The sequence below is a fragment of the Ambystoma mexicanum genome, chromosome 6q (genome assembly GCF_040938575.1).
Source record: "Ambystoma mexicanum isolate Mex_15411 chromosome 6q, UKY_AmexF1_1, whole genome shotgun sequence".
Taxonomy (NCBI): Eukaryota; Metazoa; Chordata; class Amphibia; order Caudata; family Ambystomatidae; genus Ambystoma; species Ambystoma mexicanum.
Window position 1 is genome coordinate 355,716,424 of NC_090937.1, and position 12,357 is coordinate 355,728,780.

Genomic DNA, 12,357 nt, shown 5'->3' on the forward strand with positions numbered 1-12,357 from the left:
GGCTCTCCAAGCGCAGTCTGAACATACCTGGCAAACGTGCGCTCCTTCCGAAATTTGTGGGTCCCTATTCGGTGACGGCCGTGATCAACCCGGCAGTGGTGCGTCTTTCTTTGCCTTCTTCGTGGAAAGTGCATCCCGTGTTTCATGTGAGTCTGCTGAAACCATGTATTGCCTCCACCAGGCTGCCGACTCGTCCTTCTCCAGTGCACGTGGATGGTGACCTGGAATATGAAGTGGCTGGCATACTGGATTATCGTCTGCGTAGGGGTCGTCCCTTCTACCTGGTTGATTGGAAGGGCTATGGTCCCGAGGACCGGTCTTGGGAGCCTTTGTGCAATATACATGCGCCTGCCCTTTTGCGCCGTTTCCATGCCCGTAGGGGGTTGGCGGCGTTTTTGGGGGTGGATACTGTTACACCCCGCCGTGCACATGTTTTCCTTCCTTATGGTATGCAGCGCTTCATTCCCCCATTCCTTTCACAATGGAGATTGCGGCAGGGATTGAACAAACTATGAGTACCATGATGCTCCGCTGCACTATCATGTGCCCTGCGCCTCCAATCACCATGCTCTGACGTTTTGCTTTCTCTTTCGGATAAATGCAGTCTTTTCATTCAGCTCGCTGCTTCTGATTGAAGTTGCTGACGCCTTTGAAGTTTCGTCTTCGTCCTTTCTTGATAATCTGGAATTCTTGACCTTTGCCTGCCTAACGGACCGTCTTGTCTGCTGCTTTGTACTTTACTGCCAGGTTAGTGTACCAGGACCTATTTCTTGTTTTCACGGACTGCCTTGCCAAATCGATTTTGTACTTCTGCTGCCCGCACGTTAACAGGACCCTTTCAAGTTTTGCTCTTAGCCCCGAACAGCACATCTAACAGGATTACCGTCTGGGATTCATTGACATTTCTATCAAGTCTGATATTGGACATTGGGAATTGTGTTTACCTTTCTTCAACAAGTGCACAGGGGGACGCTGCGCAGAGTGTGCACCAACCCGGAACTAGTGCGCTCCTCGTGCCATTCGGGTTAGAACCCTCACTAACTTTCCCATTTATTATTTTATACTGCCGTTTGTTTCACCTTGGATTGATCCCAACACTACTAGTGGTAAGGAGTGTTTCTTTCCTATTCCAACCTATTGTCATAGTTCCTTGAATAGTCTTGACAGGGATATTGTCTTGAGGTAGAAATAATCCATCCCCGGTCTGCAATTATAGAACTCATCTCTTCTTCTTTATTTTTACAGCTGGTAAACCGTGGTGGTGTGTTCTCCCCGCTCTTTTGGGTGATCGGGCTCTTGTACTGTTTTAATCAGTAGGGGGTCATATCATTTTAAAGATCTATTCCCTCACAGAGAGGAGGCTCGGTTGGAGGCCCCATCCGAGCTCTTATACCGGTCCTGGTCACCTCCTTATCCTCATCCTGCTTGGTGAGTAACACATAGACAGGTCAGCCTAGTATTCTACTACCTAATTGAAGAGTGCCTGCATCTTGTTGGGAGTGAAACTGACGTCAGAACAATCTTGGGAGACCCGAGAAAGAATGCAGCGCTTAATGAAACTTTGAGAGACTTTATAATCCAAGTGAACAGGTAATCTGCAAGAACATTAAGAACTGAATGAGACCTTCTTTCGACGGACAGATCCGATGTCTACCGGTTAAAGAACTTTTGTTTCATGCTGAAAGAAAATCATCATGTCATCTAGGGAAATGCCAATTAGTGGCATGCATTGGGAATTTGTATTCATTATCCAGTAAGCAGTCTGCTGATCGAGGAGATGTGCAGAGCCGATTCAGCAGATTCCAGAAGTAGTGCCTAATGTTGCCCCATTAAAAAGTGTTTTTCCTTCAATAAGAAAGAGAAATGGGCAGCATTAGTAGCAATATCATTATTCCAGATCCTGAGTGACGTCCGCGATGTATAAAAAGTCATTGCTGCAAGTGGACGTTTCTTTGCCTAATTAATGTTTGCATTTTGTTCATAGTGATATTGCTTTCACTTACAGTGCGCACCTCCTATTACATAGACGTAAGTGGAGCAAAGACTCCTGTGTATCCTCCTGTACAAGAGAAGGGTGCTAATGTGGCAACTACAAGGCAGCCGAGACCTTATGCTATTATCCCTACTTTAGAGGTACACACGAGAGCACCTGGTCCTGTGATGAATGAACATGGGTTACCTTTTAGAAAGAGATCACGTATAGAGATTATGCAAAAGACATTTTGATGCTTAAAATGTATGTTGATAGGATGAAACTTCTGGAACTTTCTCCTACACAGGTAGCACATGTAAAGGCACCCATTTCACTGACAAATGTGTCTATAAGTGGTGTATTAAAGAAGAACTATGCTGACATGTTACATAAGATGGTTAAAGAAGCTTGTAAGAAAAGAACCAGACCCAAGAGAAGTGCTAGGGAGGATGATAGTGAGCTAAATGACTACCTGGACAGTACAGCACATTTTGGGAACAACATATGGTATCAGCATATGAAAGAAGTGGGAAGGAGTACCTCGAATGAGGAATGCTTTGTATGTGCACTCCTGCCTTATAGCATGGGGAAGTCTAAAATCTTCATAGCTATTGAGATAGATGTCCAAACAGCACACTGTCTATCACATATATCACTTTGCCGCACCAGAGGCCAGTTCATGGGCCAATATGGCTATCTCAAAGGGGCAACTGAATGGACAGATCCAGATGAAGATGACTATGTCCAAGACATGAAGACAAGAAATATGGCACATACTAAAAGTCATGTGATCAGGTATGACAAACCTGGAGTGAAAGGAGCTGGAATCATATGGGAAGTAAACAGAAGACTTGAGAGTCAAGGAAAATCTCCAGAAGAAATTCTTGGATGGAAAAACAGAGGCCAAATGCAGATTTGGGGATCAGTGCTATCACCTGATGGATGGGAAGAAGGAGTGGTTATCTGCAGAGCATGGGTGGTCATTGGTTGTTATCAGCCAGTCATTGACATAGTGCAAAATGGATGCAAGCCTCTATGGCCGAGACTTGCTAAGCTATTTACCTGGGTCGAAGATAGAGGAGGACCCTTGCAGACAGTGCTTTTGGAAAGTGCAAAGCTGTGCTTCAGAAATAATGGCACAAGAAAAGTTGGAGAGAATCAGAACTATGGCTGAATCTTTGATGTACCAGGAATGAAACACTATTGGGCTTGTGGATCCAGAGCATATATGATGCTACCCAAGTATTGGGGAAGATGATGTTCACTGGTGAATGTTCATGTTCCAGCGTTGGTGATTCCCAAAAGTGACCTGAATCTTGAAAGTTTCCAGAAAGCAGATGCACACCTGAGGAAGAAGAGATCTGTTCAGCTGATCAATCGAATGAAGAGGGAAAATAATGTATCTGCCAAATCAATAGAAGCTTTTGACTCTATCCTGTAGGAAGACAGATTGTTCAGTCAGACTTCATCGGTATTCACGCTAATCTTCATGCCGAGAATCCAGGTTGGAGCAATTACCAAATGGCTGCAGATTACCAGATTACCGAGGAGATGAGAGCCATACGACTAATGACTCTTCAGAAAAGATATGTCCTGTATATGATCACAGCTATGGATGGAGGTGTTTGTGCAAAAATCGGAGAATCATCTTGCAAATTCATACCTGCTCATGATGACGAGAATGGAAACTTTGCGGAGGCCATAGAGATGCTCACGAAGCTACACGTCCAGATGATAGACGAAGTGGAAGACATTGCTGATAACAATTAGTTTGAATCACTCTTTTCTTGGGTTCCACAATGGATGGCAGACATGTTCAAGTTCCTTGGAGTCCTGATCATGTTGGTGCTGCTTGGATTCTGTGTGATGAAGATAATAATCACACAATGCAAGAAAACAGCAAAGAAAGCCTTAGGAATGAAAATCATGATCAACGTTGAATCAGGATGCAAGGCCAGAGACTTGAAAGATGAAGAAATCCGAGACTTTGTGAAGGCCAGTATCCTGTAACGCTTACCTTGGGACTCTGCGGGAGTGCAATGCCTTTTCGGCTAGTGGACCGATTATATGGGATCTTATTCTGTGGAAACAACAATTATAACAATAGAACTACTGTCATTCCCATTTGCAAACAAAAACTGTGGTGCAGTGTACCTTTGAATAAACCCTCCCTTCTCACCTCTGCTTATTTTTTGTGGAGCTCTCTATACTGTATTCTACAGGGGCGCGTTGGGGTAATACCTTTTAATCTGAGGGGCTGTGGTGTTGGCAGATTCTTAACTGAATGATGTCCTATCCTCTTCTAGAGGTATTGTGGGTAAATCTTATGGTGAAAATATAATTATGTACAGTTCATCAAGATTCTGAGTTGTCCCTACATTGGAGAGATCTCTCTTACTAAAATTCTCCTTTATTTTTGCAGGTTCTTGGTTCCCAGAAAAAGGGCAGATGCTTTGGTATGGCTGCAACTATATTCGGTTTGAGGATCGTTAAGTAACATAAGTATGGAGTAATAGCTGCCTTCAGTGACAAGCGCTGTAATAATTAAGCAAAGAAAAAGCCTTCCTGAGACTTGAGGTAAGCAGATATGTAACTTCTTTCTTTTCTTTTCACAAGTTCATTCATTCACTAAATACCTTTGTTTTGCAGGTCTTCAGAAAAAACTGTTGATGAAATTACCTTCGGATGATGCAGAGGCTGCTGAGGAAAACTTTTGAATGAAGGAAATGCGACCGCGAATGAAGGCTGCTGAGGAAAACTTTTGAATGAAGGCACTGCGACCGCAAACGAAGACTTCTGAGAGAAGAAATGCTGTGGCTGCAACGGAACTTCTGACAGAAGATGCAGAGACTACGAAAATAACAGCAGACTGAGATAAAGCTTCAGAAAAACTTTGCTTCGGTAAGTCTTTACAATTATACTGGTGTTCTGCTGATTTACTGTGGAAATTAATATCTTTTAACTTGTTTTTCTATTGACAGGTTCTGTCAGGAGATTGCTGGTATCGTTACCCGCTGTCAGCGGAGAAGACACGAAGTGAGCGCTCCAGCGGAAGCGGGGCTTAAGTAGCTCCCTCTGCAACAGGTGTAGCATGCACTACGAGTTAACTTTGGACTTAGCGGCAGCGATGTTGAGTGTAGGGAAAACCAATGTAAGTGCAATGAGCCTATGGGTGCAATGCTAAGAGTGAGGCAAATGCCTTTTGCGCCAGGCTTGAAGCCACTGTTGACCCACTGATTGATATGAAGTTCCTTGCTTCCCTAGTGTTTCTGAATGGGATATGTATTCCTTTGCTGTGATCATGACAGTTCCCCCCCCCCCCCCCAAGACCCCTCCCAAGGATAAAACCTCTGGTCCTGGTTTAGTTGGGTGGTTTTCATGAAACTTTTGGAGTAGCCTGGGGGCATGAATGTTTGAGCTAGGTTCCCAAGTCCTATCCTGTGGACCAAACTCTTTCCAATTTACCAGGTAGAACAATTTCTTTTTAACTATCTTAGAATCTAAAATTTCCTTTACAATGAATTCTAGTTCACCTTTTATGATTTGGGGTTTTGGGGTGGCTGTAATCTGGTCCCTGGACTCAGTGGTTTGATCAAAGAGACATGAAAAACTGGATGGATTTGTATGTGAGGTGGTAACTTTAGTCTTACTGCTGCGGGATTGACAGTAGGAAATGGGCCTAGGAATCTAGGTTGGAATTTACGTGGGCTTTTGAGTGCCATGTACTTGGAAGACAACCAAATCTTGTCTCCCACTTTATACTCTGGCGACTTTCGTCAAAGTCTATCTGCAAATTTCTTTTGATCCTCCTTTGCTGTAGCCAAATGTCATAGAACTTCTTCCTGTACTTTGGTAATGTTATCATGAAGACTCTGTACTGCTTGCATCTCTAAAGACTCTGTGGGATTGAAAGTGGAGGTCCAAGGATGTAAACCGTTCAGAGTGTAGAAGGGAGTATAGCACGTGGAAGTATGTTCTGAGTTATTATAAGCATACTCTGCGATCCAAAGGACATCCACCCAAGAACAATCTATCTGGTGAAGATGACATCGAAGATATTGTTCAAGAGTCTGATTGGTTCCTTCTTTTTGACCGTCAGTCTGTGGGTGGTTACTTGTAGATAGACTCACTTCAATCTTGGCCAATTCACAAACTTTTCCCAGAATTGGTATACAAATTGGCTCCCCCTCTCTGAGATCACAGTAGATGGGAATCCATGAAGACATAAAATTTGTTCCAGGAATACCTTTGCTAAGACTGGGGAAGTTGGAAGTCCCTTAAGTGCAATGAAATGCACCATCTTGGAAAATAAGCCCACCACAACAAGAATTGTGTTATACCCCTGACAAGCATGTAGCTCCATAATAAAGTTCATAGAAATGGTATGCCAAGGTGCTGGTGGGACGGGTAATGGTTGAAGTAGTCCTGCTGGTTTCAGCTTTGAACTTTTATTCTGAGCACACATACCACAAGTTTGAATATAATCTTTGATGTCCTTGTGCCATGTTGGCCACCAGAAATGTCTCTTGATTTTGGCCGTGGTTTTAGCAATCCCAGAGTGACCCTCCAATGTGGCTCCATGGTAATCTGCCATACTTTCCTTTGTAACACCTGATGGGGTAGGTAAAGTTTGACTCTCGAAATAAGGTAGACCTTCTTGAAGACTAAACTTAGGACCTCTTCATTCCTAAACCTCTAATTCTGAAGTGGTCATGTTAAGTATAATTTGTGCCTTCAAGTCTTCTTCAGGGAATCCAGTGACTCCCAGTGACTTCTCTTCAGGGATTATGTTTATAGGTTCTGTGGTACCTTGAATCTCTTCTCTTTCTCCAATCCTTGACAGGGCATCTGCCTTGCCATTACGTACCCATGTGCGATAAGTGATGTCAAAATCATATTCAATGAAAAATAACGCCCAACAGAGTTGTCGTGATGTCTGAGCTTTGCTTCTTTTGTCTAGGAGAAGGTCTTGTGCTTTCACAGCAATGAAGTTATCGGGTGGACCAGTTGTGAAGATTCTGCAATAAAGCGTCTGAAGAAATGTGCAAATCCTAAAAAACTTTGGACTCCTTTTACTGATGTAGTTTAAGGTCAATTGAGAACTGCTTCAACTTTTCTATTATCCATTTGGATTCCCTTAGGCGACAATATGAATCCCAGAAACTCCACTGAGGTTTTATGAAAGGAAAATGTTTCTAGTTTAACAAAGAGCTTGTGTTGTCGTAGTTTCTGGAGTATTTCTTTTACATGGGTTATGTGTTCTTGGACTGAGTTCGAGTATATAAGAATGTTGTCAAGGTACACTATGGTGCAGACGTCAAGTAATTCACATCAAACATTGTTCATAAAATTCTGGAAGGCTGCTGGGGTGTTACATAAGCCAAAGGGCATGACTTGATATTCGTATAATCCGTACTTTGTGCGGAACACAGTCTTCATTCATCTCCTTCTTTGATTGTCACTAAGTGGTAGGCTTCTCTAAGGTATAATTTAGCAAACATCTTGGCATCCTTAACTTGATCCATCAGCACTGGGATGAGTAAAGGGGGTACTGGTTCTTGACAGTGATCTGGTTGTGGGCACGGTAGTCTATGCAGGTACAAAGGTTCCCTTCCTTCTTGGGCACCAAAAATAGAGGAGATGCCAGGGGGGATTTAGAGGGCCGAATGAACCCATTGGCCAGGAAATTATCTAAATAGGTCTTCAAATGAATATTTTCTTGTTCAGTTAGGGCGTAGATTCTGCAGCATGGGGTTTTTGAGCCAGGGATCAAATCGATTTGGCAATTATATGGCCGATGAGGTGGCAGCACGTTAGCCTGTTCTTCTTCGAATACCTCTTGAAAGTCTCGATATCCCAGTGGAAGGATTCCTATCATCCCTAAGGTGGGTGTGTGAAATGCAATCTCTGGTAACTCTTTCTTCGGTGTCCCACTTTGAACGTAGCAGGAAGTCCTGTATTCCTCAGTGAAAACAATGGTCTTGGCACGCCAATCAATCCGTGGGTTATGTTTCTCTAGCCATGGAATTCCTAAAATCACTTTAAACTGTGGAGCGCAAATTAGGTCAAACAATATCTTTTCCCGATGTCCTTACTGGCAAAGCAAGGTGCAAACTTCAGTACACTTCGTCACTGGTCCGGATACTAATTGCGTTCCATCTACCGCAGTGACATTTTCTACCACATCTTTTGGATGTATACTAATACCCATCTTGCCTGCTAGTTCGTAATCCATGTAGTTTCCAATTGCACCACTGTCCACATATGCTTCCAGAGTATACATCTTGGACGGTTGAAGGTCGCTTCTTAGGATGACCGGAACAACGAAATGAGAGATCTGAATTTCCCTCTTTTGGCTCGATAAGTCAACCTCTATACTTGTCAGGTGTTGGAGTTTTCCGGCTGTTCATTTTCTGTGATTTTTCTATCATCTTGTCTACTGCTCCCACTGGCTTCCATGGTGGTTTCACTGGACAGTTTCATTATTGATGACCTGCTGAGCCACAGCAGACCTGCTGTCTTTTTCTGTCTCGTTCTTCTTTAGAGATGGGACCTCGAACACCACCTAACTGCATGGGCTCACGGTGACTTTCAATCATTGATCGAGTTCCAGAGTCTTGTAGAACCTGATAGAATGGAGAGGCCTGATTTGTTGTCATTAGAAAATCATTACTCTTTGTTACAGAACCATTATCCAGTATTACCCCTTTAGGAATCATTGCATCATGTTTAGTTACCCATCATATATTTTGATTAGTGCATGAAATAGTAACATTAGACTATCCACAATAGACTGCCACTTTGTATGCATTTGCATTTGCTTATAGAATGACACACTGTCATAGTTAAGAGCCATGTAGAGCCATTTGGAGACACGTTACACATGTAGAGACTGTTATGTATTATGTATGCATGTAGAGAGGCACGTATGCATTGTACTTAGAATATGCAATGAGTTTGCATTATGTAGCGCTTGGGTTTGCGAGAGAAAGCATAAACGCTAGAAAGCATGTAGCTGGTTCCTAAAGCCATTTCTGGAAGGAGACACAGATGCGCCATTTGGTTCTGTGCGAAATTGTCATGAATTAGTGTGAAAGAAAGGAATGTAAACAGTTTCTTGGCAGGCACGGATGAACCTTGTCCGAGTAGAGAGGACCTGGCTTATCAGCATGGCTGTGTGCTTCACAGAGACATAAAAGGTGGGGGCCAGGCAGCAGAGGATCTTTTGACATGGGTCTCTGGAGGAGAGAGGGATTTTGTGAAGCTAACAATGGTATGAATGGAGAAATAGATGGATAGATGGTGTTTTGCACTGCAGGCAGACAGAAGAAGGCCATGATAGAGATATGCTTTGAAATGTCATGCTGAGAGAACATGCAGTGTTTGACAAGAACATGGAACATACAAACACAGACAGCAGGCACGGCTCAAATATAGAATGCTCACACACAGAGAAACAAAGGAATGCTTAAAGTAACCATAGGGATTTGTATACGTCATTGCACAGTATAATGGAAAGATTGGAGAAGGGGAGTTCTCTAGTTTTTGGAGATGAGGCTTTGGGGTAGTTGCTGCTCTGCTGGTCTGCTCTATGGGATGTTGTTGGAGATTCAGTTCTGAGATTGAGGGAGCTGCTCTTTGATGATGGAAGAGAGATGTTTGGCGGTGGCATAGGAGAGACTTTGGGAGTTCGGAAGCTTGGGGAAGCATTCTGGCGAGAGGAGAGATCGATGAGCTTGGCAAAGGCTTGAGGCATTTCGAGTGACCAGACTTGGCTAGATTGCAGAGTGGAGAGCTTGCACAGAGCAAGATGGGAGTATTGCTGAAAAAGACATGGGTGCATGGGGGAATTACAACAGACTCACACAAAGAGCTTTGGGTTTGGGAAATGGGAAATCAGACAGGGATTGTCTTAGATAGAGAGAGTGAAGTATGGTGTGGAATGGAGAGGAATGCTGAATGCTGGCACTTGCCATCTGTATATTGCCTTAGACATTATAGATCCAGCTAATCACAGGCTTGCATTAGAAGCCTGTAAGGCTTATAGTTATTCACTGCATGGTAGATTTGCACCAGAAGCATAAAAGGTGCTAATTTGATATTTGCATTATCTTATTGCTTGTATCATGCCGTGTTATGTATGATTAAATGTATTCTATTGTTATAATTGAATCGATTCATGTGTTTTCTTTGTGTCTTATGTGATTGTGTCCATAGGAGTAAGATAGGTGTACGTTGTTAGGAGTAATCTAGAAGTAACACAGTGACCATAGGCCCTGAGATATGAAAGCAAGGGGGACATAGTGATCCACACCCCCCTAGGAGATTGTCTAGGGTTGTCTAAGACTGATACATGATGCCGAAGGGGGGCAAGACCATGGTAGGATTTGTTTTACGGTCTCACAGTCTGTTGAACGAACATAAAATGATTTAACCTCTGATTTAGCCCGATCAGAGCCCTGGTTCTGTAATCGGTGATCCATCTGGATGGTCAGGTCTATGAATTCGGCACAACCTGTAGGAGGATTCATGACTTGCGCTAAAATATCCTTAAGTTCTCCTCTTAGTCCTCGATGAAAGAGTGTGGTTCTCTTCTCCTCAGGCCAATTCGTTTCTGCTACTAATCAATTGAAAGAGGCTATATAAGCCAACAATTCTTGGTTACCTTGGCGTAAAGAGAGCAACTCGATGTCTAAGGCCTGACCCTGAGCAGGATGAGGAAAATGTTTTTCTAACTCCTGCCGAAAACCAGGATAATTCCTCAGTAATGGATCATCTCTATTCACTAAGGGTATGGACCAATCTGCAGCATGTTCCCCATAATAAGACAACACAAATGCCATATTGGCCTGATCTGAAGGAAAGACCCCAGGTCTACATAGGAAGAACAAGTTACTTACCAACTGTAACGTTCTTTCAACTGGATGTTCCTCCCATGTATTCCTCATCTTTTGATATTCGTATTCGCCAGCTTCGCTGCTTCGGAAAAACATTTCGCCAGAGGGCGCTGTGCACGAGTTCGTGGCGTTGATGTCCCTCGACGTACCGTGTCAAAGTCACTGTTACTATAAATAGCTTGTGCCACGCCCATTGGCTTCAGTTCTTTTTTTTGAGGAAATATTCGAGGCACACCCAGGCGTGCCTTATGACTGATAGACTCTTTGTGAGAGGAAAGTGTAAGAAACGTAAACTGTACTGCGGGGTAGGCTGGAAGGGTCGATGAGGAATACGTGGGAGGAACATCCAGTCGAAAGAATGTTACAGTTGGCAAGCAACTTGTTCTTCGAGTGGATTGTGTCTTCTCACATATTCCTCATCTTGTGATAAACTCCCATAGCAGTGGAAAATTTGGAGGTGGGAGTACTAGTTATTGTTCTCATGGACGGAATGAAGTACCGCCTTGGCAAATAAACCCTCATTGGAGGAGGCGGCATCTAAGCAATAATGCTTCATGAAGGTATGCATTGATGCCCATGTTGCAGCTGAACAAATATCTGCTGCAGTGTCATGATCTCTGCTTCCAAAAGGTCAGGGTTTTCCCAACTCCCTTGGAAGCAGATCCATAACCCAGGTTCCGAGTGCCAACCAGTCCCAATGGGGACCTTTTGGACCCAGTCCTGGCGCCAGTGGCACCAGGCTCATAAATATGCCCAGTCCCAGCGCTGGAAGCGCCGGGCTCATAATGCTTGGGTGGACTTACCTGCAGCAGACCATGCTGCTTACTTGCCTGCCAGTTGAGCCTCTGATCCTCTTCTGTTTGGAACTACTTTTCCTGTTGGGTGGGGGCTGGAGCCACTCCCTAGATTAAGAACACTGGAACTCTTCTGGAAGGCAGGAACTCTTTTCTTACCAGGAACTCTTTTCTTACTTAGGCGTGGCTGTGGAAGGAGACACCTAAGCACTACAGGAGGCTATTTAAACCACACCCGGTGGATGAATCTTGCTTTGCGTTATTCTGCATCCTCTGCAGCAGAACGCTCATCGTGTCTTCTGCATCTGATCCTGGGCCTAAGGAAAAAGGCTTACCATCCTGAATCCAGTCTTCAGCAACACCTATAAAGACAAGAAAGAACAGGTTAGCATTCCGGCATCTGAAAGGCAAAGGCTTACCTACTCTTCGTGCGCTCCGGAGGTCTTCACACTGCATTCCGGCATCTGAAAGACAAAAGCTTACCAACTCTTCGCACGGTCCGGAGGCCGTCGGCGCTGCATCCCGCATCTGAAAGACAAAACAAGGTGCGTTTAAAGACATTGGGGAACTTTAATACTCACGTGCCATTACTCCTTTCCACATCTAACCCAGTGGGTATCCCGGCACCCTGCAGCCGCTCCGAACTTGTACCTGCAAAATAAAAAGACAGTTAGAGCGCATTGTGAAGCTGGCA